The sequence below is a fragment of the Geospiza fortis genome, unplaced genomic scaffold, assembly GCF_000277835.1.
Source record: "Geospiza fortis unplaced genomic scaffold, GeoFor_1.0 scaffold319, whole genome shotgun sequence".
Taxonomy (NCBI): domain Eukaryota; kingdom Metazoa; phylum Chordata; class Aves; order Passeriformes; family Thraupidae; genus Geospiza; species Geospiza fortis.
In genome coordinates this window covers 131,298-159,001 of record NW_005054576.1, presented here as the reverse complement: position 1 = coordinate 159,001, position 27,704 = coordinate 131,298, and the positions used below count along the sequence as shown (strand labels likewise).

Below are 27,704 nucleotides of genomic sequence, written 5' to 3'. Positions count from 1 at the left end.
GAGTAGGAGGAGGAAGAGGAAGGTGTCCCCGAGAGGCTGCAGCGGGAGGGCAGGGCACCTTTGGGGTTCGCTGTTCCTGCCATTTGTATATTTATTCTGATTCCTCCCATCTCCCGGCTGTGGGGCACGGAGTGGCGGCCGCGGAGCCCCCCTCAGCCTGGGTGGGTGCTGCGGTTTGGGGGTGTTCGGGTGTTGTTCGCCGCGGAGTTTTGGGGTGGGCTGGTGCGACCCCCGGCGCTCCCTGTCCCGGGGAGCCCCGGGGACGGCAGGGGAAGTAGGGAGGCTCCGACCTGCGGGGATGGAGCCGGGCACGGAGCCCCCTCGCTCTGCCGGGGAGCTCTGCCCTGGCTGGGGCTGTGCGAGGGCTCCGGGGGCTCCTTTTCGGGAGCCGCTGGAGGTCGGGGAACGGGGCTCAGGGGTGCCCCAAACCCCGCCGGCTCCCAGACCTCTCTGGCAGCTCTCGGGGCTTCGGGAGGTTTTCGGGGAGGGCAAAGGCGTGAAAGCCCCGAAGGGTGTCGGTGTGCCGGAGAGTTTAACGTGGGAACGGGTGGGGGAGGAGGAGGACCCGGAGGGAAGTCATTCCCAAAATGTGCGAGGAGAACTTGGGTGGGGTGTCAGACGCTTGTTTGTTTTGTACTTCTTGGGAAGAGGTGGGTGAATGCTTTTGTGTCCCGTGTCCGGGATGGTTTTGGGTCAGAACGGTTTGACCGCAGGAGCGTCGGGGGAAGCGGCAGGACATTCTGCTGGACTGTTTGCCTCAGCTTCGGGGTTAAAACAAAACAAGATGCGAGTGTGTTTAGGTGCAGAATACACATCCGAGCCAGACCCCGCCGAGTTCCTCGACCTCAGTTTGTCTGATGGGTTCTTTCCTTTCTTTCTTTTTTTTTTTTTCCCTACTTGCTGGAGTGTCTCTTGGTATGTTTGCAGAGCACTTCTTCGGAAGCATTTTGTTCTTTGCGATAGGTCTGGAAAAGCCTCGGTTGGACGTGCTGTTTTTTTCCCAGTTCTTTCGTGTTAGGGACAAAAAAAAATTGCTGTTTTGGGGGGTGGGGAAGGAAGAAGGAAGAGGAAATGAAGGTTTAAGCATGTTCGTGGAGTCGGGTCTGTCTCAGTTTCTTCAGGTAACACTGGGAGCGTGATTCGGTGGCTTTTAAGTACAAAACGTTTATGAACAAAAAACTGGGGAGATTTAAACTTTGTAGGGAGGAAAGCGTTAAAGTGATGGCCAGGGAACGCGGATCTGGGAGACGCTACCTACGTCTCTGTGCTTCAAACTAGTGGGGATGGAGGGAAGGAAAAAAAAGAAAATGCTGGGGAAAAATATCCCTACAATTTGCATGAATGATGCCATGTAAAATACCGGAGCGAGGAATTGTGCTCTGCAGACGATTTGTGGGCTGGCGAAAGCCTGAAGTGCCTGCTCGGGTCCCGTGATATGACTCGCTCATTTCTGCAGGGCTCATCAGGTACAGGCTCTGCTTCCTTCCTGGGATGGTGCAGCTGGCATTTGATTTCCTCCGTGGATGGGAGAGGAGGAGTCCTGTGCAGTTTTTTTTCCCGAGATGATTGCATTTTCTTTGGCCTTGCTGTACCCTGCCTCATTAGTAGGAACTGCATCTATACTTATTTACCATTATACCGTGTCCCTTGGGAAGCGGGGTGTAGTTTGGAGTAGGGTATATATGGATTTATCACTCCTAACATCTTTTTTTTCCTCCCATCGTGCCGTCAACAGCAGAGAACAAACTTAATTTATTTCTGTGTTTTACATCTCCCTTTTTAGTATTTCTCTTCCAAATTGCTAAGAAAACATCTTGGAGATGGAGAGAGGGGAGAAGGAAGAAAGGGATGGAAAATGTTGTCTGTGCAGGGATGCATTTGTTATCTGCATGTCCAGGGAGCACCGGTCTGGGGAAGGGCAGGGTTTGTTTCTGCATGTGAAAACTGGGATTTGGGAATGTTGTTTTCCCCTTATGTGAAGATTATTCTTTAGCCCTGTGATGGCCACAACTTTTTCTGTCTGGTTGACAGAATTACCCGAGGAGCCTGGGCAGGAGGCTGGGAACAAGGAACTTGTGTTTCACTCCGCGCTGCCTGTTCTTCCTCCCCTCGTTCCCTTAGCACCAGTGCAAGCACCAGAACAGGCATCAGCATTTTTACTCCTGTGTCATCCCACTGTTCCGAGCAGGTCTAGACGACATTGTGGTATGCAGGCTGCCAGCTGGGTTACAGGAATGCTACCCTAGGTGAAACGGCAGGATTTTTAAGGAGGGGTAAAGAAATCTGGGAGAAAATCCTGTGTGAATGAGGCCTGGTTTTCTCTAGAACTGCTTCACTGAGTGGTGTCAAGCAACTCCTTGGGTTTATTGACCTTTCTGGACAACGTGCATCTCTCTAGCATTGTGATTCTGATAATGCCATGGAATCTGTAGCTGCTGTCAGCTGCAGGGAGCTTATTTTTAAGGCAGTTTCTGTGTGGGTCTTACTGGTCTCTTACAAAGGGATATTAAAAGTTGATAGCTGTGCAGTGTTTTGAAAACTAAATCATCATAAAGTGTTTACTTTATATAGTGATAATCCATAGGTTCATGGGAGTGTTTGGTATGTTTTTTCATTGCTTTCTGGATTTGGGAAAACAGTGGGGCTCTGACATTCATTTTTAATACTAATCTACTTTTTAATAAAATGCATTTTTATTAAGCATGACTGTCAAAAATTGTTCTGTTGTTAACTTTTTGGACTGCTCTTTTTGTGTTGTGTGTCAGTGGGGCAGGGGTGAAATTTGGGTCTTTGGGTGGAGAATTGGGAGTTTCAATGAAACTGAACCATGAGAAAGGAGGGAGCTGTACAGTACAGCTCCTGTTCCTTATACCAAGGGATCTGGGAAGTTGTTTCGTTGTATATGGTAGAAAACAAATGAATTTTCAGGAAACAACAGCACATTTTAATCTAAAGAACGCAACTTGTACTTCACAGTGATTTCTGTGCAGAGCTTTTAAGGACATTACAGAATGACAGGCTACAGTATTGGCGTTCGTAGCAAATCTTTTTCATCTGCAAAGTTTTAGATTTTGAAATCAAAATACTGTCAGCTTCAGAATCTTACTGCAAAAAACCAGATGCCTTTGTTCCTCCTGTCGATAACTTCATGCAGCTTTGATTCTAAAATCCCTGAAATTTATTTCACGTTATGCTGATTTTAACAGAGTGGGGATTGGATTCTGCATACATGTCCTCGTGGGATTGGGCTTTAATTATACCTATGCTGATATGATCTTGTGGGTCATCAATGCAGTGAGACCAATACTGTGATTACAGCAGGATTTTTAGGACATAATGAGGAGAATTTGATTTTTTTTTTTTTGAGGAGGGGGTCGGTGTAACTTGTAACCCTAAAGCTGGTTTTATTTGTAAGATTAGTAATAAACTGTATTTTAGCATTCCTGTATTGACTAAAGCTCCCTTCTGACTCCTATTAAATTAGGATGGCTGGGTAGCAAAGTGTACTAAGAAAGAGTTTGTATCTGAACACTCAGTCATGCAAACGGGTTGTGTGGTAGCTGTGAATGCAATTCCCAGGGTTAATGCTAAAGATAAGTGTTTTGACAAATGCTTTTAATTTGGGGAACAATACAGGCAAGAATGACAGGATATGAAAAGAAAGTGCTATTTTTCGTCTCGCAGGTGGCAAACAAAGGTGTAGAGGGATCAACTTGCCCAGGTTCCTACCGGGAGTCTGCAGCAGAACTCGCAATCAGTCTGTGATCTCAAGGGTTTGTCAGGGCTTTAATCAGTTTTTCTTCCTCCCCTCATTAATTGGCTAGCTTTGACATTTTGAAAATAACATCTAGAGATTATTTCTCTTTTTTCCAGTTTCAAACTTTATCGCCTGAAGTTTTTTTTGTTTTTTTGTTTTTTTGTTTTTTTCAGTCAAGCCTTGAAAACACAAAGTTGGAAAACTTGATCTGAGCAGCACCTCCCTGACATATGATACTATCTCCAAACAGCCCCTGACAAGTGAACCCTCTCATTGAAATCATGTGAGGAATTTTATTACTCAACTCTGAAGATCTTCTGGGGGAAAGGAGGTTGCAAACTATTAACTATGTGGTCTTCATTGCAAGTTGGCAGATAAAATGCTCTTACGTATTTGAGGCTGTCATGTGGTCCACAGCCAGAAGTAGAGAATCAGCTTTGTAGTCGCTGACCAACTGAAAATTTCATCTTGTCACTGTGAGAAACACATTTATTTTTGTGTTGTGCCTGCAGATTTCAAGTGAATATATCCCTTTCTTTAAACATGCTCTTGATTATATCCTTCCCCTCTTAACTGGGCGCTTACACAGCGTTATCCTGTGGTCATATGAGCATATGGAGAAGCTTTTATCCTTGATAACCTTAAAAAGTCTCTTGGGTTTGGGCAGCTCCTGTTCTTTGCTGTTGCACTTGGGTTTAGCAGGGGTTTATTGTTGGTGCAGGCTCCTGTGTGACACCGCCGAGCTCAGGGCTCGTGTCACTGTCCCAGAGCCACTGCTGTGACAATGACAGCGTTGTAAAGCCCGACCTAATCAGGGCTGATCGATTTATGGCTGTAGCCCCTGTGGTGGCCAGAGCAGCGCGGCTCCAGTGGCTCCCACTCAGCTGAGCCACTGCCCTCCTTTGCTGTTCTATGTCAAAACAATACTTTGTGCCTCTGTTTGTAAATCTCTAGAAGTGCTTGACAGCACAGGTATTGGTGTTTTACAAGTGGAGAAACTGAGGCACGAGGGCCAACTGACTCACGTAAGGTCACGGACTGAGGCAGCAGCTCTTTAACACAGGTGTCTCCTCCCCATCTGTTGCACTTTCCATCTGTGATATATTGATATACAGTAACCTTATAAGGAATTTATTTGTTGGTCATCTGATGTGATCATTAAGAATATCTAAGTACAGAGATTATTTTTTATGGTGATAGGAGGATATCCCATTGACTTCTGTGGGTCGACACTTCTCATTCTTACTTACTCAGTTATTTTTCTTGCTTGTAATCCATTATATTCTACCTCCCATCAAGTGAAAAGCAAACTTCCTCACAAGACTGTGAGGGATTCCCTTCTTTCTTGTACTGCTTTTCTTCGGCTTCATTTAATAGGATTTTTTTGGTGTTGGACTTCTGATTTATGTCAGGAATGCACAGGCATGTCTGTTACTTGTTTTACTTGAGCCCCATGTTAATACAGACACCAGCAGGTTGAACAATTGCTGTTTTAATGTGCTTTATTAAGAATTAAAAGAAATAATCTATAACTGGTTATTCTCCCTGTCTGTGTGGAGGTTTCCCTTTCCCAGTTCTAAATCAAAGCTGCAGGCAGAGAGTCTGAACTTAAAGTCTGCTCTTAAAACAGGGAACTGCTGTAGTGCTCCGGACAGAGTGAGCTCTGCTTTATCTTCCTGTGCAGCCAGCCAGGAGCTGTGGAAGGTCAGTTCACTTTTTCCGACAGAATTCCACTCTGAATGTTCACTTCATCATCTCATCTTGGTTTCAGTGCAATTACCAGCCTGAAACTCATTACCAGGCAGAGCCCTTCCAGCAGGTTGTACATGAATATACCTAAATCACTTCTGTAACAGGGCTTGACAACGATCCCACTTGGTGTGTGTGTCCATGGAATGCTGGCAGGTAGTGCTTCCAATCTCCATTTGCCCAAGGGGTGGAGTGTTGCTTCCAGGGAAGAGTTTCTTCCAGCCTGAGGAAACAAATTTTGACACCTACCTCATGCACAGAGGTGGCATTTTTTTGTTCTCCATATGTATAAGTTGCATTTTTAAGCTTTATTAAATTTACATGAATCCTATTCACTGCTGTGGTGGTAGATGGGAATTTAATGTTGGGTTGAGGAAGGAATTTACATGCCAGGCATAAAAATTCTATAAATTATGTTTGGCTCTGCCCCCAGTGGAATCTTGCTTGTCCTGAGTTCCTGGTATCGGTCTTCTCCCCACTTCTGAACTTAAAAATTCTTAGGGAATGAAGAGAAAAGAAAAAAAGTCTTCTTAAATATTAAGTTCAGCAGCAGGATAACTACCACTGAAACAATAGTGTAGGCTACTCTTTCAGTGGCCTTGTGAACAGCCAGTTTTGTTCTTCTGATAAGCCCTCGCCCTATCAATTGGGAAGTGCAGCATATAGTCATTTCCTGCATTTCGAGCTGCCCGTTCCTTCTGAGCTCTGAGGCAAGCCCTGAATCTGCTTTTTGTTCTTGCCGTGGCTCTGTACTACTGATGGCAGCAGAAAGCAGTTAGTTAGTTACTTCATCAAATACAAGAGCTGTTCCTGCTTGGATATTTATTCTGACCTTTACTTCGGACAGTTTCTCTGCCATGATCAGATTCTCTGATTACAATGTCAGCTTTCACCAGAAATCTCTTTGTGATTTAACTGGCAGTGTTTGGGGCTATGAGCAACTGGGTGTGCATTAGTTCTGACATGGAAGTGGTGCTCGAGTGTTGGGAAGTTCTTCCTGGCGATGAAATTTCCTTTCTAGGCTCTACCATAGGTTTTATTTTATGACCTAGGGCAAACTTTTTGCCTTTCCCCTGTTCCAGTGTGGAATATGGAAATAATCCTTTCAGGGCTGTTGAGATGCTTTTATATTTAAGAAGTATGTGGAGATTCTTGGCTGGCTGTTAACAGATGCTGCTACTCTTGGGAGTATAAGGGTGTCAGAGGTGTAGTTACCCAGAATGAGAACTGGTTATGTAAGCTAATACTGATTTTTCATGGCCCAGGTGGGAGGAGTAAGTAGCTGATCAGAGTTTGCCCAACTGAATTGCATTACATGTGGTTTCCAGACATCATAGCTGGTCATTCTCTGTTTGTATTTCATGGGAGCTCCATCTGCTTGGTGGAGTGGTGCTGTTTAGTGATAAGTCTGAAAAAGAGGGAACTTGCTGAACTTGAAACTTATTCCTCCCTCTTTAATTTCCTGGTCCACGGAAGTTGAGTGATGTTAACATATTGGAGATTCATAAAATTTAAGGCGAGAACAGATAATTAAATTGCCTTCCCTGATATGTTTTATATGCTTTGTATCACAGGCCTTTAAATTTTAATCATTTACTCTGAAACTGAGACCAGTAAATGATGTTTGGCTAAAAACAGTTTGAAAGCTTTCCAGCCCTGAGTGTCCATCACTGGTAATTTCAGGCTCATCACTTCTCTTGGTAGTTATAAGAGGCTGATTTCTAATTTGAATTAGTCTAAGTTGTGCCGCTGGTTCTTGTTAGGATTTTCCTGACAAGATTAGAGCCCTTTAGTATCCAGGACTTTCTTGCCATGAAGGTACTTACACTCTGTAATCAAGTTACTTGATAGATAAGGAAACAGAGTTGAGCTTTTAAGTCTCACTCTGAGGCATTTTCTCCAGCACTCAGATCATCCGGTGATTCTTCATGCTCTCCGTTTATTTTTAACATTGTGGAGACCAAAAAATGTGCCTGCTCCAGCCTGTGCCTGATCCATACCAAATTCTGAGGTGCTTTTAGCCCTTTTTGCTGCACAGCCACTGAAAGGGTTCCCTGGAGCCCTTTTGCATAGGGAAATCCTGTTCATGAGCCTCGCTGCCCCAGCACTGACATTCTTTACTCAAGTAAAGTCTGCCATTTAGTAGTTATAGTCTGCATTTTTTAGATTATAAGTTAACCTTTGTATTCTGATGGATTTGTCTTTCCTGAGTTAATTTAAGGCAGGTTTTCAGCCTCCTTTCTCCTGCTGTCCTTTCCTCCTCATAATGTCCTGTTGTGCTACAGTCCTGGTGTCACTCACAGATTTTTATCTGCAGTGATAAAAATGTTGAACTGCATCAGACCTTAAATTTAGTGACAAAAAAAAATTAGCATGATGCAATCCCAGGAAGTAGATGAAGAAGTGTCTGACTGACAGCTCTCGGATATGAAGCAGCCAGTGTGGGTTTCCACCAGCCCCAGAGTACGCTCTGTGCGTGCACTTGACTGTGCTCAACTGCATTTGTAATCTCAAAAGAACAAAGTTAGTCCTTTATCACGACATTTGCCATTAAAACGTGCTGACTGGCACTACCGGTGTCCTTGTTCTGGTAATTCTTTACTGGGAAAACACAGATTTTTCTTTTCCTGTTCTCTGCCTGGATGGATACCCAGTTTACAGCTTTGCTCCATCCCCTCGCTGAGCACTGGTGAAATTGAAACATCCACCTGGTCTGGGGTGAAAGGTCTCTTTGGTGCATGGGTTTTAGGCTGATTTAAATGTTTCCCTGCTAATGGATTTGCTGGGAATCATCTTTTATTGCTGGTGAATTAGAACGTGCTTCATGTGACAAAGGCATGTTGCCCCAGTCTACAGAAAACTGTTCCCAGTGGTTTTTCCTTCCACTAGAAGGCTACTTTTATTACTGGTACTGTGTTTGTTTTTTAAGATACCTTGAGTCTTGCACTTTTGTTTTTAAGAGAAACATCCCAAGACCTTTTTTTCCCTGGATGTCCTCAAGTGTAAAATGACAGCGTTTTTGGGGTGGTTGTGGTGCATCTGCTGCCAGATCCTGTGGAATTGTGGAAGTGATGAACTTCCCACCTTTACAAGCAGCTACTTCTGAAGACACTCGTGAATTACCCTTCAGTTCATGGGCATTATTCTCATAAATACTGGTGTCACTCCTCTGTCACACTCAAGGAAATTCTGATTTATTCATAGCACTGTGCCTTCTTGCTATTTGTTAAAAATGCAGCTGCCTTTGCTTGCTGGCTGTTCCCTTGAATTTCCCTTTTCCTGTCCCAAACTGATTTAGCTTTTACTCCCTCGGTATTGCAGCTGTAATCAGCAGTGCACAGGAATGTTGTCTTCTGCAGGAGAGGCAGTATTTTTGCCATTGGTTTTTAGGATCCTGGATAATGTGGAATCGTGAAACCAAACCTCATTTAAATACCACTAACAGGAAGAAGTAAAATGTGTGGTGTTTTGGGTTGTTGTTTTTTTTTTTTTTTTTCCAAGTTGGGTGTTTTTAAGGATTTGCTCCCTGAGAAAATCTCTATTTTCAAACCTGCAAATTCCAGGCAGATAAACTGCAGTGAGGTTGGGCGAGTATCTGGAGTTTGGGGTGTCTGCTTCCCTTCTGGCTATCAAGTGGGAAGCTGGCCACAGTGATAGGGTTTGAGGAAAGATTGGGAAGAGAGAAGAAAGGGGGGAGCACTGAGGCACAGGATCTTGGAGGCTGGGGAGGAAACTGTGAGAGAGTTTGTGCCATTTGTACTCCTGCACTCTGAGGTGTGGAAGGCAAGTGATGAGGACCCAAAGCTGTGGGGTTCTGGTGGACGTGGATATTTCATATGGCAGCCTCTGAGCTGAGCCAGCAGCTCTCCTGCCTCCTGGTTAAATCAGGATCTGATTTTCCTGTTCCTCTGCTGTCTTCTTGCAGGAGTTGTTTATTGACTGAAATTGTTTCCATATGGCTGCAATGTAGAGCCTGATTACATTAAATGTGGTGCTTTCCTGTGGCATTGCAGTGCTGTGGAAAGATCGTCCCTCCCTCTCTCCCCTTCCAACCTCCTCTTCCTCCATAAAACCTTGAGCTTGGAACATGGAACTTGTTCAGGTATTATCTTCTTTCCCCTCTGAGGTTTGTAAAACAGAAAACTGGGATCCAGATCTTTTTTGGGTCGTTGTATTTGATTGCTTAGGTGGGTTACCTTGGCGTATAAATGACTCATAAAATAGTTAAAATGAAGATTAAAGTGGCAGCAGTGCTGGAACTGGGCCTCCAGGGTGTTAAACACTGAACAAGCAGAAAAGAGTCTGCTTCCAAAGAGGTTTGGGACAGTCCATTTGGATTGTATTTGTTGACACTAATGATCAATTTAAATGCTGCTCCAGGAAGGTGTTAAAATTCCTGTACTCTGCATGCTGGAAGGCAGATTCCCTGCTTATCTGGAGCCTGGAGGCTGTGTCCAGTTAGTGGGAAACAGATCTGTTTAATGGCAAATGGATGCATCAGTATCTTTGATAAGAATAAAAGCTGATTGCTGGCTAAGTTGGCTGATAAAACCAGCAATGAAGCATCTCTACCTTGTCTTTGTAATTACACCTAAACCTGAGTTTATAACCAGAATTGAAAAATCTGGTTTTCTGTTTAAAAAGTTTTCTTTTTAAATAGCTTGAACTATAAAAATGCCTTTTTCTAAAGCCTAAGTTTTTTGTTGTAATGCCTCTGTTCTTGTAATGGACTCCAACAGAACCTCAGCATGGTATTTCTACTGCCAATATGTCAAATCAAGTCAAACCAGTGGAGTGGTGGTTGTCACTCTTGGCTGAGCACATGGAACCAGAGTCTGATGAAACAGTAAACCTGGCTTTTGTCAGAAGCAGCCTCTTCTGCATGTGCATAGAGAATATTTCCTTTATTTCTGTGTATTCAGATAGTTCATATCACAGCCTATTTAATTCAAAACTGAGAAACCATTTGGGAGCTGTAAATGCTGAAATTCTTGTTTTCCTCCCCTAACATAAGGTGGAAAAAAGAACAATGAGGGAGGAGATTCACTAATACTGAAATCTTTCCGTGGAGGACACAGCAAGGTTCAATTCATTTAATAAAGAGAATTCATTTGTTTTCACTAAAGCATTTTAAAATGCAAACCATGTTTCTGTAACCCTTTTATGCATCCTGCACCTATGATGTATCATTCAAGATTAATAAAACTCTAATACATAAAAGCTGGCATTTTAAAATTGTTTTATAAACAGTCTGGCTACTAACCCAGGGTGGAAACTGGAATGCAGGTATGCTGCTCTTCAGGCCTTTGCCTGGCTAGAGGATTAAGCTCCAGATTTTGGGTTTTTGTTTTTGTTTTTTTTTTTTAATTTAGAGGAAAATGAAAGCTTTAGGGGAAGATTTAAGCCCCGAGCATGGGGTGTCCATCCAGTGATGTTCAGGGTGGTGTCAGTCACTCTGAGGTGTCCGTGGCTCAGAGAAAGGCTCAATGAATGTCCCTCAATAAATGTCCCTCCTAATTTAGAGGTGTCTGACTCACGAGCTGGCGGGTAAAAGGGAGACAGTGACCATGGAGTTGTCATGGCCATCTCCTCTGCTTGTCCTTAAAGGAATTGCTGCTGTCCAGTGCTTGGAGCAAAGGATGTGGGCACCTTCTCCAAACTGGGATACTGCAAGTCTGAAAACTGTGAGAGCTGCCTCCCTTTAGGCCACGCTGAGACACGACACTCAGGGAGGGTGAGTTTAAACCCTTCCATTCTGCTGTGTGTTTCAGCACTGCTGCTTGTCCGGCATTTCCAGTATCAGGAGGAATTTTCCTCATGGAAAGGGCACTCAGGCATTGGAAGGGGCTGCCCAGGGAGGTTTGGAGTCCCCATCCCTGGAGGTGTCCCAGAAAGGGCTGGATGTGGCACTCAGTGACAAGGTGGAGATCAGTCACAGATTGGGCTCAATGATCTCAGAGGTCTTTTCTAACCCAAATGATTCTGGGATTTTCTTTTTTTTTTTTTTGTTTTGGTTTGGGTTTTTTTGGGTTTTTTTGGGTTTTTTTTTGTTTGTTTGTGGTTTGTTGTTGTTGTTGTTGTTGTTGTTTTGTTTTGTTTTTTGTGGATCCTTTGGGGGATGACTTGTAGACATTGCGAGGAGAGAGCTTCTCACAAATGCTGGGGATCCTGCAGCTGGATGCCTGCAGATCCTGATTTGTCTGGAACGCCTCTCTACTCCCTCCCTGTTTTCCGAAACACTGTGGGAAAGGTAGGCTGGAGAAACCTGGATTTTCTTCTGTCCCTCACACAACCCACTGGCTACATGGGAGCAGAAATTAAGACAAGGACATTTAATTTTAAGTGTTTTCATCTTCACAGAAAGTCACAATTTATCTTTCCTTCTCCCTGTCACAGAGCTTGTCTGTGCTACTTCTTGCACATCAGAGCTGCTTTCTGCTTCTTACCCACTGCATGACCAGCTGAAACAAAAATAAAATTCCACTGCTTTGAGTCCCTCCAGAACTACCTTCAAGTAGCAGCTTTACACTAATGAAGTTTAGTTGGTTTGCCAGTTACTTTTCAGTGATTTCCAGAACTGCTGAAACACAATGAGTTGGTGAAGACTCTCTTGTGTATTTTGTGTGAGCTCAGATATTTGAATATGGAGTAGATGAGTACTAAATATCTGCAATTTCCATTAAATTTTGATATCTTTAAGGGATGAGTCCTTAAAACAAGCTCTTACTGACATTAGAGGCAGTGGGATTGCTCTCTGTTGGCTCTCACAAGAACTGAACTGGAACTATATTGTGGATATTTTGTTTTTAATTAGCAGATCACTGAGTTCTAGGTCCTTTCATATTTAAGAATAATTAATTCTCCATTGTTTTTGCTGCTGACAGACTTTTACTGTCAGCCTTCCAGAGGAGACATTGGCCTTCCCTCCAGTTATCTGACAAAACAATTTACTGTGAGCAGTCTTCCCCCCACCCCTCATGGCAGAAATTTGCCTCTGGTGTCCTCCTGGGTGCTGTTTCCCAGCTCTGCTTTATGCTCTCCACCTCTTCCAACTAAAACCTGCACAGGGATGTGACTGAAACACTTAAACTCCCCTTGCCCACTCCTGAAAAATTCCACGGTGCTGGCCTTCCAGTGAGCGGGGTGTGTTACATGTCCTGCAAATCACTGGATGAAGAGGATGATCCTTCAGTTTTCTTCTAATGAGAATGACTTCTGAGAAGGCTGCAGGCTCAGGGCCATGCTGCCATTGCAGTATTATCAGTACATTTTGGCTGCAAATGTGATTTCTTTTTTCCTTTAATATTAAAGGGAGGGGTTATGACTTCTGGGCTATAATTGTGTGGAGACATTATTTGGGCAGACCTCCTACACTCTCCTGTATTAATCTGGATGTGCTGGATACGAGTTCTGTGCTCTTACAGCTGCTGAGGAGAGTCTTGGAGTGTGACTGGTGTTTGCAGAAAGCAGAGAAATTGCAAATTATGTGTTTTGATGCTGCACCTTGAGTTTCTCTTGCCTGTTTTCCCTGCTATTGTTGATGGTTTTTCTTTTGTATCCATTCCTCTACCATTTGCAGTCACAGTTCCCAGTTCTAAATTTAACTTGAACCCAGTTTTGAGTTGACTTTTGGTTTTGGCCTTAGTCAGCCACCAAACAAAAGTGATTTAGCAACATTCCCTCAGGTTTCAGAAACCACCCTGCTGGGCCATGCCTACCCCAGGGCTCTGAGGCTGCTGGGCTTTGTAGGAAGATGTATTTTTGTAGCCCAGTCATTACCCCAGCACCAACCTAAATCCAGGTGGATCATCATGTTCCTGCACAGTTATTTTTGGAGCAGGTTGCACTGGAAAATTGCACTTAAGGTGGGGGTTAGACTGGACAAGCTCAAGAGGTGCTGTCCAGCCTCTGCAGTTCTGTGGTCTGTGCGAAGGGGGAAATTAAAGCTGATAATTTTCATGGAGATGCATCCTTGTGCTTTTCATCCTGTCCCCTGTTCTCTCTCTCACCTTATTTTTGAAAAGGAGAGTTTTAAAGTGTTTTACTGTAGTTCTTAAAGACATGCAACTCTTACTGGATTGAACACCGTGGCTGGCACAGGGGAGACTTAGAAAGCAGTTGTTTAATTGGCATTTTACATGATAGACTTTGAAATTGAGGATTGAGTGGGGCTCCTGCTTTGCTGCTCTGTTTCTGTAGGGCAGAATGGTACAAAAATAGGGGGTATGTCCTGAGAGTGCTGCCTGGAGCTGGTTCTGAGCTGCGCCACCACAGGGCTGTGCAGGTTTTTAACTCTGCGTTTGGGCAGCTATAAAGTAATATTTATGCAAGAATTGCAAAACTCAGCATAGGAACTGAGTTCAGTTAAAATCAGGTAGAGGAAATGTGCTGTTGGGGTCAGATCAGAAGTTTGTCTTATCTCTGGCACAAGGCTGGCTAATGCAGTGGTGGATGCTGAGGACAGCCTGGAGGAAGAAGGCAAACATTTGACCCCTCCTCAGCACATCCTTGCAGCCATCCTCACTGTGTGCTTCAGGTGTTCTGGATATTCTCTGTATCCCCCCTTATCCACCCAAAGGGAGGTCCAGATGTGTTTGATCCCAGCCATGTTCGTTGTAGTGTTTTCCCCTGCTGAATGTCCCACACCTGGAGGCCAGGTAGCCCTTGTGAAGGGAGATGTTAGTTCAGTTCCTAGTGAGAAAGTGTCCTTAATTTCTAATTTAAGTCACCTTTTTTTTTCAATTTGGCTTGTTCCATTCTTTTTGTTTTCTTTCAATCCCTGTTCAGTCCTGTGCCACTTTAAGCATGAACAAATACAGTCTTTACACCCTGTGAGCTGGATAGTCAGTCCTTCCCATTCCCGTCCTCACCAATCTGTTCACAGGGCTTTTTAATAATTCTGGTACTTGGTTCCGATGGAGAACATGGATGTGTAACTTCATGGTCTGCCTGGAATAAGAGATAGCTTTGCTGGAAGTGATCAGGGGAGTGTCCAAAGTTCTGAGCCAGCAAGACCCTGCAAGTGCTCACCCCTGGCAGGGAGGGAGGGCAGGGCACAGCTTGGATTTCTGATGGATCTGCATCCAGAAAAAACACACCTGGCTGTGTCCAGGGTGGCACAAACCCTGAGGAATAAGGGCAGGGAATGACTTCTCTCCATTTTGGGCCCTCTCCAAACATCTCTCAGACTCTCAGTTACTGTTTAACTCCAGCTCTGTGTACTCTTCATACGCAGGGACTAAGTCTGCTGTCCTTTAGAAAATGAAGGTTTTTTCTGACCTGTCAGTGCCTTTTTGGTGTGGATGTGATTGCTATTTGCCTGTCATTTCTCTAACTTGTAAAGCTGTCTCCAGTGTATGCAGTTTTATATCCCATTAGCTCGCTCTTTCTCATCTTATCACACAGCACTGTAATCATCTGTTCTCTTTCTACCCCCAAATACTGGCTTTAAATACTGTTTTCTAAAAACCTTCCTCCTAAAAACTGCCTCTGTGTGACATTTCCCTTGCATACAGTGATATATGTAAGACTTGAACAAAGAATTTCATATCTATTTCATTGTATTTTTTCCCCTAGATAATGTATTTGATAGTTGTGCTTTTTGGAGCCTCCTAATTTACCTAAAAGGTTATTTTTTATAGGGGATGTGTAAACACACTGTTTCAAATGCTGTACAACAGTGGTGATTCTTTGGTGGGGGAGGGAGCTGAAAGCAAAGGAAGTTCTGTGAGTTGAATCACTGAAAGCACAAGGGTTAATGTTTTCTTCTTGCCAGTTGTTAAGTCTGTTTCCTGCTTTTACTTTAATGTCTGCATATAAAAAGATTTTGGTTTCTTTGTCCCCTTGCACTTGAACTAGAAACTGTAATCTATTTGTGGTGCATCGTAGAGGAGTTATTTTTTTAGTACTTTTGGTTTAACAGTTTTTCTGTTGAGAAAAAAAAAGAAAAAACAGATTGAGGTATCCTTCCAGTGAAATATAAAATGAGAGGATTGTGATATCTGAATTTAGCAATGCCTCTGCTAATAGGACCAAAGATGACAAACCAGATTGAATAGTCCCTTATCCCTCTGTTTTGGACAGAGCCAGACTGAAGAGAATAATCTGCAAATAGCGGAGAATGACATTTGCATTTCTCCTTGTAAGAAATTGGTAACAGTTCTACAAGGAATGGATTGGAAATGAGTTTTCTTAACCTGTAATGAGTAGGGAGCTTAAATTTCATTGCTGCTGAGGATTTCTAGCCAAAGATTTCTGTTTTACAGCTGTTATTAAAAATTTATGGGGCAGCTCGAGATCAAAGCAAATATATATTCTCTTTATTATGTAAACTTGGTTTTGTGCAACATATGCATTGCATCTATATAGTTTAGGCAGGATGTTTTTTTCTAGCAAACAGCCTTTACATGGTGCAGCTATATCCCAGTGACTAATGGTGGTCTGATTCTCTCTCTTCATTCCTTATTTCCCAAGTAACTCAGGAAAAGTGAGGTGCTGCACTTGCCTTGTTTCCTGGTTGAAATCTTCTGTGCTTCACACTGAGGTTTTGTTACGGCTTTTTTTTTTTTTTTTTTTTTGGTGTTCCACATAACCCAGGTTTAGGTTTCCCACTGGTGTGCTGAAGGACTTCCTTGGACTACCTTTCACTTCTTAAAGCCCAGACCTGAAAATATTTATAGAGAGTATTCACCTTATGGGGTGGATCACCCCACAGTCAGAGCTTTAGGCTGCAGGACGTTTTCAGGAAGGGGGTGGCCTGGCTTTTGTGCCACACTCCAGGTACCAGACTCCTTATAAATGCCTTCTGTTCATACTTCTTCTCTGAATATCTTCTTTTGCCCTCCATTCCCACCTTGCTGCATATGAAAGCAAGCTGTCAATATTAGCATCTTTTATCAAATTTTTGGAGTGAGATTTTCATTTTATGTGTTAGCTTTGAGAATATATTAGTTGTCAATCTCAAATTTTACCAGGACCTGCGATCTCATTTTCAAAATGAAAGCTTAGACATGAACCCTGTTGGAGATGTTTTCCATCATGTTTTCCAGTTGGAGAAGACAACTGGAAAACCTAAAAACACAGGATCATTAAGGTTGGAAAAGACTAAAAAGATTGAGTCCAAGCTGTGCCTGATCCCCACCTTGTCACCCAGCCCAGAGCTCTGAGTGCCACATCCAGGCCGTGCTTGGGCACCTCCAGGGATGGGGACTCCAAACCTCCCTGGGCAGTTCCAATGCCTGACCACCCTTTCCACGAGGAAATTCCTCCTGATGTCCCAACCTGACCCTCCCCTGGCACAGCTTGAGGCTCTGTCCTGTTGCCATGTCATGGTTTCTGAAGGGCTGTGCTTGCTGTACTCAAGCATCTCATAGAGATTGACACATTCCAGTACTTTTTTGGTTCCTTGTATCCCACTTCTGTCCCCTGTTCCCAGCTGCCTGGTGGTCTCTGAGCTCTCACATGAACTGCTGCTGCTTTTTTACTTGCAGGGGTTTGTGTGCACAGCCCTGGGTGTAGCTGAGCCCTTGGTGTGCTGTTACTTTAAAGCACTGGTAAAAAGGCTGTAGAATATGGGAGGGAGGAAAGGCAAAAATCTGAAAAGCTGCTGGATCTTAAAGATTAATCAGCCTGGTTTAAATAACAAGCAAAGCTACAAACAGCCTTTTCTTCCCAGCGTGCTTTCTTCCATTGCTTTTGCAAAGTTGTTTCTCCAGGGGAAGATTTCAAGCTCCATAAGACTTGTGTTCTTATATTAGTGTCAGGACAAGGGCTAAGATTATTTGTGTGAATATGTACAAACAATTCCATTACCTGGGGTTCCTTTCACGCTTTCTCCCCGGCGGAATTATGGCCTCATACTGTGTGATGGTGAATCTATTCCTGTTTGTACAGATTTGTATTTACAAACTTGGGCCAGGGAGCTCCTGTGCAGGAACTGAGAGAAGGGGAAGTCAGTGTAAATGACAGCCTGTGACACAAAACCAGCCCTATTTATAAATATAATGAAGGATATACAACAGTGCTCTCACAAGAGGGGTGCAGGCAGACCTAGGGTTGCTGTAACATGGGTGGTTTGTGGGTTTTTTTGTCTTTTTTTCATTTGAAAAGCAAATACCTCCACATCTGTGAACAGCTTTCTGCACCCTTACTCACAAAGATTTGATTCAGTTCTGCTGCAAGGAAAGGAGTGATGGGAACAACCTGGAGATGGGGGCAATTCCCAGAACACATCATCCCCCAACTCTGCATTGGCAGAACTGGCAGCCCCTTCTCCTCCCTTTGCTGGTGCTTTTCAGCTCCTCTCCCTCCTGGGTTTGTCTGCTTCCCCAGGCAGGCTCAAAGAAGGGTTGTAAAACCACCATGGGGGCAGGGGGAGCAAGGGAAGCAGGTAGAAATGATAATTTATTCCTTTACATTTTCTCCTCTTTTCCAAATTGATTACCAGTTGTGCTTACAAAGCACCATTTACAACAGAAATCAAACCTGAGGGGGTCTCATTCAGATCTGGATCAAACAGCAACTTTCCATATTGGTGGTACTGACTTGCTGTCTCTTGGTGGACTGTAAGGTATTAGGAAAAGGTCTCTGAAATAATTGCAGCAAATGTGAATGTTCTGTCTCCTGGGCACGTTCTGCAGCACTGTCAGTGTTGCTGGGATTGTCTTGAGAAGCGGAAGCGATGCAGGTTTTTATCAATATTTGTAATTAAGAAAATGTTCTGCCTAAAATGGTGAGTGGTTTTATGAATCTGCTGTGTCTTGTAGTATTAGTGGGATACAGGGTGGCACATGGAGCTGTTTGCAAAAAGTTGGACTTTTTTTTTAAGGTTAAGAAATGTGATCTTAACCCAAGGCAAAGGGAAGGAGTGTGGTACGCAGCAGCCAAGGTGGACAGGACATCTGAGGTTGTTGTCTGACCTCTCTGTGCCTGTAAAGTTGATGTGTTTTGCCATCATCAGAGGTTGAGATGAGAATTAATGATTTGGAGTATGCTCTACTGATTGAAATATGTATATATATATATGTATATATGACTCACAACTGGAAGTGTGTATTCATTCATTGAACAGCATTTGATACAAGAGCAGAGTTTATGTTTAGAGAGGTAAAACAGCTTTTTTATCTCACCCCATGCAAAGCAGAGTGAGAAGGGCAAGAGGGCAGGTGTGGGAGCAGCTGGAAGCTGGGCTGGGAGGACTGGTTGTGGTCCTTTGTGGGACAGTGGGGCCCAGGAAAGTGGTGCTCCAGCATCCTGCCTCTGTGGCAAAGCAAAATGTCAGCAGTGATAAGTGATGGAGGGAGAGATTTCGTGCTGGTTGGACATTTATTAGGAAGGATTTTTGCCTTAGAGAGGCTTAAATCGTGATATCCATCAAAGAGTGGTTATTAGATCACCTGGCAAGCAAGAGAAAATAAGGAAAAACAAGAAATTGTGTTTTCTAGCACTCGCTGTCCTGTTGCTTCTCTAGTCATGATTTTTTGGGGAAAATTGTTTTTGCTGAATAGTGGATTCTCAGACAGGCAGTTAAGGGAGAAGAAGACTATTGCTTTTATTTGAAACATCTTGGAAAGGAAACAGTCTTAAAGGCAACAATAAATGTTCTGGCATAATGCAGACTAAACCATCCTTAAAACAAGTCTATATCCATCACTCTGATATACTGGAGTCCCAGTCTGCTGATTTGATGTCAGGATGATGAATTATGACCTTTTATTATTTATTTATTTCAAGGTTTAGTTGCAGACTTTATAAAAACATAAAGTAGGTCTGGATTTGGTTGTGAGGTTTATGGAATGGCTGGGAGAAGCTGATGGTTTTGGAGCACAAGTGGGTGGCTTCTTTTCCTGTATTTGGGTATATTTTATATACATCCAAATGTATTTGTATGCACATAAAATTTATTTATATATACACACCTTACACTGGGTGAAATTACAACCAGGTGTAAATCACTTCTACTTCTGTACATAGCAGTGGTTAGAGGTCAGTTTGTGGGTGTTGCCTCCTGTGCTCAGCAGGGCTCCTGTGTGTGGAGACACAAATTTAAGCTGATGGGGAACCAATTTCAGATGAAGCTTGGTGAGGCACTCACAGTGACACTTGGGTTGTGCAGATTTATTTAAATTGCTCTGAGGTCTGCTTTAATCCTTCCAATTTGTGTAGACAAGGCCATTGGAGAACATCCCTGAAAATATCCTGCAAATGCTCAGCACAGCAATCACAGTGCTGCAGTTCTCCCAGGCCATTTCAGTGCTGGGATACTATGGGATGGATCCAAACCCCATGGCCTGCCCTGTGTCCCTGCAGATGTGGCTCTTTGTGTGCAGAGCTGCAGGGTTCACCTCTGCAAGGCTGTGGAGTCATGGGATGGTTTGGGTGGGGAGGGGCCTTAAAGCTCATCCCATTCCACCCCCTGCCATGGCCAGGGACACCTTCCACTGTCCCAGGGTGCTCCAAGTCCCATCCAGCCTCGCCTTCAACATTTCCATGGATCCAGGGGCAGCCACAGCTTCTCTGGGCACCCTGTGCCAGGGCCTCACCACCCTCACAGCTGAGAATTCCTTCCCAAATCCCGCTATCCCTGCCCTGTGGCAGTAGGAAGCCATTCCCTGTGGGAAGCCAAGTCCCTCTCCAGCTCTCCTGGAGGCCCTTTAGGCCCTGGAAGGGGCTCTGAGCTCTCCCTGGATCCTTCTCTTCTCCAGGTGAGCACCCCCAGCTCTCCCAGCCTGGCTCAGAGCAGAGGGGCTCCAGCCCTTGGAGCATCTCTGTGGATTCCTCTGGACTCTCTCCAGCAGCTCCATGTCCTCCTGCTGTTGGCCCCAGGGCTGGGGCAGCTCTGCAGGTGGGGTCTCCCCTGAGCAGGGCAGAATCCCCCCTCCCCTGCTTCCCATTCTGGGGGACCAGCCCAGGACATGGGGGGCTCTGGGATGTGAGTGCACCCACCTGGGGCATGTCCAGCCTCTCACCCACCAGCACCCCCAGCTCCTTCTCCTCAAGGCTGCTTCGTATTTAGCCAGATATGCCTGGAGAGGTTGCACATTACAGGGCCTTTGTTTTAAAATAAACCTCTCAAACAGCTCTCCTGACCAAAAACCTCAAGTTTTCATCCTCTCTGAGTTTGCCAGTGTGGCTGTTGGAAAGCTCTGGCCTTGGCTTGTGATAGTGTTGATGTCTCATCTTGGTGTCTCAAATAGATCTGATAGGAAATTTTATCAATTGCCTTATTCCTCATTTGGACTAAAACCTTCTCTGCTTTTTGACAGTGAGTAAATTGCTCCCTAAATTTCTTGACATTGCCTTTGCAACTTCCTAGCATGGGAGTGACCAACTCTGCTTGCTCACAGCAGTTTAATAATTTCTAAACAACTTACTACATCTGTTTGAAAATTTCCTTTATATTCCATGTGATACAAAACTCATGCCCAACCCCTTCTAGATCATATTTTTAGAAGTTGTCAGAAAAAGTGGTTTGATTTTAACTTGCATGTTTCTTCCTAAAGGAATGAAGCGTTTGTTTCCTCAAATATACTTGAGAGCCAAATTCCTCTGGTTGTCCTGTTGTCTTCTCCCAGCATTTCCTGCTGCTCAGGGCAGAAGTAGGACAGTCTCCCAGGTAGATAAGATCCATGAAATCCATCCCAGAAGTTCTGTTCCTCCAGTAAATGCATCCCATGGTGGACCCGAGTGTGACTTCAGAGATGGGGATTGTACAAAGTTAACGCTGCAGCACGTGGATCGATGCGAATCAAAGTGGTTTAAAGAGCAGGCAGGAAACTTTGGTTTGAATAATTGATCCTTCCTTTTGTTTTGCACTTGTATTTCTTGGGCTCTGCTGAGAACTTCAGGGGTTTGTAGCAGGTGTCAGGATGTAACCTGAGCAATTACATTGCTTCCTATACATTTATTACGTGCTGAATTAGAACATGGTTAATCCTGCATATTTCCCAGCTGATTCCTATTTAAAATCGTGTCAAGCTCCATTTGGATGGAAACTAATTCAGTTGAAAGTGCAGTTTTACTTGATGTTAAGGCTGTGTTACACTTCTGTCAAAATAGAGCTTTTCTTCTAAAGTACGTTTATTAAATACAGCGAGTCTTGCTAAGCTAAATTTCACCTAATTTCTGGTTACCTTGTCCTTCAAAACCATAGATCTGGCAGAGCTCATCAACTTACCTTATTTTTATTCCTCATTTAAAAGCGAGAAACTGTTTTTCCTGCTTTCTGAATTCCCAGCTGATTTCTCAACTTTGAAAGCAGCAGTCATTGAACTGAGCTAAATAAGCAAAGTAAAAAGAAAATGTTTGTTCTTTTGTACTTGCAGACAAGGATTCTGCTTGAAAGATGGGTTGGCACTTCATCAGACACTGGTTCCCAGTGCTTACCCAGTGACTTCCACTGCTTCACTGCCTTGAGATTCTTCTCCCTTGGAAAATTTTTGCAAAATACGCATCTTAAAATCGTTTTTCTAATTTAAATTATTTCAATTTAGAAAGTAATTTTCAAGCTTTTATTTTTAAACTGCATGACTCTGCAGTGATGCAGATGCACCTTTGCTTGTGAGTATTGCAGCTGTGTTTGTGAAGTCAAGGGCACGTGTGGCAGCAGCCCCAGCCCTGCTCCGTGGATAGCTTTGAGCTGAGTGTGGGATTGGCATCGTGCTGCTGGCTGGGGATTGGTGAACACACAGCCCAGCTCTGCTGTGCCTGCTCCAGGACCTCTTATCCCAAATTTGGGAGCTCCTCTGAGATCAGCCTTTCAGTGGGATGAGGAACCAAGGACTTGGAAGTCATTGAATTATGGAATCACAGAGTGATTTGGGGTGGAGGGGACCTTAAAACTCATCCTATCCCATCCCCTGCCATGGGCAGGGACACCTCCCACTATCCCAGTTTGCTCCAAGCCCTGTCTAGCCTGGCCTTGGACACTTCCAGGGATCCAGGGACAGACACAGCTTCTCTGGGCAACCTCTGCCAGCATCCCCATCCTCATAGGGAACAATTCCTTCCCAATATCCCATCTAATCCTGCCCTTACATGAAATAAGGAGAAGTCCAACTCTCCTTTGGGGAATTCTGCTAGCCCAGAGCCACACATCTCTTGCCACCAGCAGGCCCTGGTGAGGTTCAGGACTCTGTTTTGCTTCCAAAAGCTCTTTAATGTGCTACAGACATTGCTTTGTCTCATTAGCTTGTAATTTGCATTAAATGATAAAATGGTTTGGGTTGGAAGGGACCTGAAAGATCATCCCATGCCAACCCCTGCCATGGACAGAGACACCTGCCATTATCCCAGGATGCTCCAAACCCTGTCCATCCTGGTCTTGGACACTTCCAGGGATCCAGGGGCAGCCACAGCTTCTCTGGGAATTCTATTCTAGAGTCCCACCACCCTCACAGCCAAGAATTCCTTCCCAATACCCCATCCATCCCTGCCCTCTGGCAGTGGGAAGCCATTCCCTGTGTCCTGTCCCTCCATCCCTTGTCCCCAGTCCCTCTCCAGCTCTCCTGGAGCCCCTTTGGGCCCTGGAAGGGGCTCTGAGCTCTCCCTGGATCCTTCTCCTCTCCAGGTGAGCACCCCCAGCTCTCCCAGTCTGGCTGCAGAGCAGAGGGGCTCCAGCCCTGTCCAACCTGGCCTGGAACATTTCAGGGATGGCGAATGTCTCCATAACCTCCCTGGGCAACCTGAGCCAGGGCCTCACTACCCTCACAGGGAGAGGTGATGCTGTCCTGCAGCTGCAGAGAGAAAATGTTCCCTGCTGGACACTCAAACTCTGGGTATTGCCCAGCTTTGAGTTTTTCCTTGAGGGGAAAGATCCTACAACTGAGAATGTATTCATGGCATGTCTGGACTTCAAAAATACCTGAAGTATTTTACATTAAGAAGTCAGAGCGAGCTCTTAATGTAAGGTCTGTGTGAAGGCCTTCAGCTGTTTCAATGACAGGATTTGGTTTGACTTCTTTGTTGTTCCTGCTCTGAAGTTTTTTAAGATGAGTCTCTGGAAGATTGGTGGGAAGGAACTTCCTGAATTGTTTCAGGATCCACGTCCAGGGCTGGTGCACCTGGCTGACAGCGCTCTGCCGGCTATTTTGAGCTTGTTTATCTTTGTAGATAATGCTTGTCCTGGCATCATTCGTTGCACTCCTTTAACTTTTAAAGGCTCTAAATGTGAGTTAAACATAGACCATCTACTTCTGAATCCTTCTTTTGTGCTCATGTGGGACATTAGAGGCAGCAGCAGTATGGAATCATGGAATTGTGGGATGGTTTGGGTGGGAAGGGACCTTAAAACTCATCCTATTCCACTCCTTGCCTTGGGCAGGGACACCTTCCACTCTCCCAGGTTGCTCCAAGCGCTGTCCAACCTGGCTTTGGACCCTTCCAGGGATGGGGCATCTTCTCTGGGCATGTCCTTTTCCTAAAAAAACAGTGGGACTTTGGCAGGTGGCAGAGCTGGGAAGGTTAAAATTGGAATTACTGTGTAGAAGACAAAGGTTAAAATTGGAATTACTGTGTAGAAGAATAATTTCTTATTCAGAAATGGTTTAACTCTGCTGAAGGCAAGGCAGGCAAGTCTCCCTGCAGTCTCTTGAGCAGGAGCTCTGCTTGCAAAAAGAGCATCCTCGACAGATGCAGCTTCTGTGCAGTAGTTAAAAATAAATTGTGAGCAGTTTAACAAGAAAAAAAAAGGTTGAGAAACAAATCTGGGCATCAGTTTATGACAACTCTGGTTTTCTGAGTGCATTGGGGGAGTGAATTTTTAAGATCTTGAGGCAGGAAGTGTCTGTACACAGCCATAAGAGCAGCTTCTGATTTTTTTGGGGGGATATTAACTTTTCCTGTTCCTTAGGTCTGGGCTGTTTGCTCTCCTGAAGGGAGCTAAGCTCCATCTGCTTTTTAAAAATGGGGAAAATGCTGTTTGCTACACACAGGGATTTGAGGTAGGGTTTTTTTGGTGGGTTGTCCAGTAAGGATATTTTAGGTCAGCAGAATAATCTAATATTTATAAAGTTTGGTTGGTTTTTTTTTTTTTTGTGTTGAAAAGAAAAGTGCTTTTATTATGAACAGACTTTTGTAATCTAAAAATGCTGTCATTTTCTATTGCATATTTTGTTTTATTTACCAATTAGTGATAACTGAATAGATCATGAAAACATAGATTTTGATAAAACTCCTTCACTAAAACACAGAGTATTTGTTTTCATTCCTCCATTCTTAGTTTGAAGTCAAAAGCATAAAGCTGCTTAGGATCGATATCTTCCTGGTTTTCTTAGGAACAGAATTCTTTTTCCTCCTGTGTTTTTTTGTCCCACATGTGTGTTGGAGATACCATTTAAGCTCTGATCCTGAAAATGCTGAAGTATGCTGGTAATCCTGCTAAATCCACTTTGAATCTCCCAAGTGGAAAAGCTCACGCAGTCAGGGCTGGGCCTTCTCTCACCAAGAACTTTACAGCATGGTAACTTTAGATGGAGAAGCTGCAGCACTATTTAATCTTTAAAGTACTGTAATACTTTAAAATGTATTGTAATTGGATCAAAGTGACCAGGATAGAGTTATTGGCTTTGTGCTGTTGCATTAAAATGTTTGTTTTTAAAAAAAACCTGCTTGGTACTTGAGACAGTCGTGTTTTTGTGTATGCCAATAAAATAGGTAAAAGCACTCAGTGGTTATTCTCTGTTTTTGAGAGCTGCTGTTTGCATAAAATGTGTGAGCAGAGCATTGTTTGAATTCTTAGTAGATTCCTGTGCTTGAAAATTCATAGAATGCCAGAAGGTTTGGGTTGGAAGGGACCTTAAAACTTATCCCATTCCACACTCTTCATGGGCAGGGACACCTTCCAGAAATCCCAGGTTGCTCCAAGCCCTGTCCAGCCGGGCCTTGGACACTTCCAGGGATCCAGGGGCAGCCACAGCTTCTCTGGGAAATCCATTCCAGCCTCTCACCACCTTCACAGGAACTTTTTGGCTTCAGTCTGTATCATCCTGCCATCGTTTGTGCTCTCACCTCCTTCCAGGTTCTCCAGCATTTCCTTCCTTGTTGGACCTTGAAGCAGAAGCAGAACCAAGGGGAAGAGTTGATATTTGAAAGGGTTTGGACAGTATGAGAGTGACTGGAAAACTCAGGTCAAGAGTATGAGGGTGAAGGAAATGAGACAGAAATGATGGTAGCTGTGAAGGATTGCACAAATCAAAAATAGTTTTTATAGTAAAGACCAAAGCAAGCCAGGGAGGACTGGGAGGAAAATCCAGGTTTCATGAGATGAACAGAATCATACAGAATGGTTTGGGTTGGAGGAACCTTAGAGCTTGTCCTGTTCTATTCTCTGACATGGGCAGGGCCACCTTCCAGAAATCCCAGGTTGCTCCAAGCCCCATCCAGCCGGGCCTTGGACACTGCCAGGGATGGAGCAGTTCTGAGTTACCTTTGCACTGCCTTCAGCAAAGGCAGTTTTCCTGGAGTGAAGGAGCTCCTGCACTTGGTTAATCCCTGCCTTGCTCCCCTGATCAATGCAGGAAAACAGCCTGCTGTGAAAATTTACCACCAGAGATCAATAAGCCCTGGCTACCCAACTGTATTAAAGGGAATTGATGGGCTGAGGGATCTTGTAAACACTTGTTTGTCCCATCAGCATGTTTGTGTGTGTGTGGTGATGGGCAGGACATCTCCAGGGCCCTGGCAGGGGGATGTGGCTCCGGCTGTCCTCGGGGTTGCTGCGGAATCGCCTCCGTTTATCTTTTAAACCACTTCGGCTGCCCCAAGATGATTGCACATCAGGAATGGAAATGTTAGGGCTGATAGGGAATTTTATAAATTTTTAAATAAGGACACACAAGCTTTATTTATGCTGGCTGAATTGAGATTTAGAGAAATACCCAGCTAACTTTGGCCCCTAGATGACATTTTAAGGGATAAACGATCAATGTTATGCAAATGAGTGAATTGATCAAAACTGGTGATTTAAATCACTTTGATTTACATCAGCAAGAGGGAAGCTTTGATTTAAATCATTGATTTTAATCTTGTTTTGGGATTGTACTTTCATTATTTTCCTAAAGATAGGTTGATTTTCATTGGCTGGTAACTATTGGAAGCGTGTTTATTCACAAACAGGTACAGCTCTTAAGTTAATTCCTTCATTTCTTTTTTTGGGCAGGATCAGGAATGCTTAGCTGGTAGAGGAAGTGGGGTAGGAATATGTCCTGAAGCAGGTACATAATTCAACAAATCCTCATTTAAATTCTGTAACGTTTACATTTATAAATGAACAAATTATTCCTTAAATCTGCCAAAGAGGGCAAAAGTGCTTTAGCACTTGACTCTCCTTCCCAGTGCTTCTGCTGTAGTTTTCACCAGCCAGGACTGGGATTTATATCCCTTCCTTTCTTGCCTTCCAAAACACAGTGATAGCTAATGCTGCTAAATATTTTCCATGTAATTTTAAATAACATTGTACTCAGTTTATGTTTTGGAGTAGTTGATCAAAATTGTAATGTAACTGCTAAAAAAAATTAAAATACAATTAAAACCCTTTTTTTTTTACATCTTGCCTTATAAATTCCAACATTAATTCAGGTAGTTTCCTAGTATTTTTTTGATGGTGAATGTAATCCTGGTTTGATAGTCAAGGTGAAAAATGCACTAAGCTATGGAATACATATTGAATTTCTATTTCCTCTCTGAAGGACTTCAGCAGCAGATTTTTTTAATTTTAGTGTAGAATGTGTCTCACAGACGAGTTCAAGTGGTTTGGTCACTGTTTAAATTCCCTGTGCGAACAAGGCAGGCAGATGCTGCTCTGTGTTCTTGTGATTAAAACCAAAATTCTTTCACACTTGTATTTTTTTGTTCCTGGGCCACAAGATTTACTGCAGCCTAAGAGCAGCTTCAGTGGAGGTGGAATAAGCACAGACAAGAGACCCTGGTCTGTTTAGATTTCCTATTACACTTCGCTAACATTGATGGGATGATGATAGCTTTGTCTCAACTCTAAAGAGCACCTTAAATCCTTTGGTAATTAACTTTTTGCTTATTACTCTGCATCCTCAGCACTGTGTAAATATTTATGTTTAGGAAAAAAAGGCAACAGTTTGAGGTGTTGAGCTGATAATTCCCATTTTCAACAATATCAAACCTGTGATGCTGCTTAGAGTGCAGAGCCTCTGCTGAAAGTTGCCAGCATTTGGATGGAAGATGCTGC

At 43.8% G+C, this 27,704-nt stretch overlaps 1 protein-coding gene across 7 annotated transcripts in view; it reads left to right on the top strand.

Moving 5' to 3' along the window:
* The first annotated feature begins 3,940 nt into the window (after positions 1-3,940).
* Positions 3,941-27,704, top strand: part of HMBOX1 (homeobox containing 1) — a 102,789-nt gene continuing 79,025 nt past the window's right edge. For 5 of the 7 annotated variants that reach the window (XM_031064260.1, XM_005429782.2, XM_005429781.2 and 2 more), the window contains exons 1-2: positions 9,432-9,608; positions 11,114-11,240. The gene's annotated coding sequence lies outside the window, so the exon portion shown is untranslated. Of the gene's footprint in view, positions 4,041-9,431; positions 9,609-11,113; positions 11,241-27,704 lie in introns of those variants that run through there. The other 2 variants (XM_031064261.1, XM_005429780.2) reach the window with 2 other exon arrangements.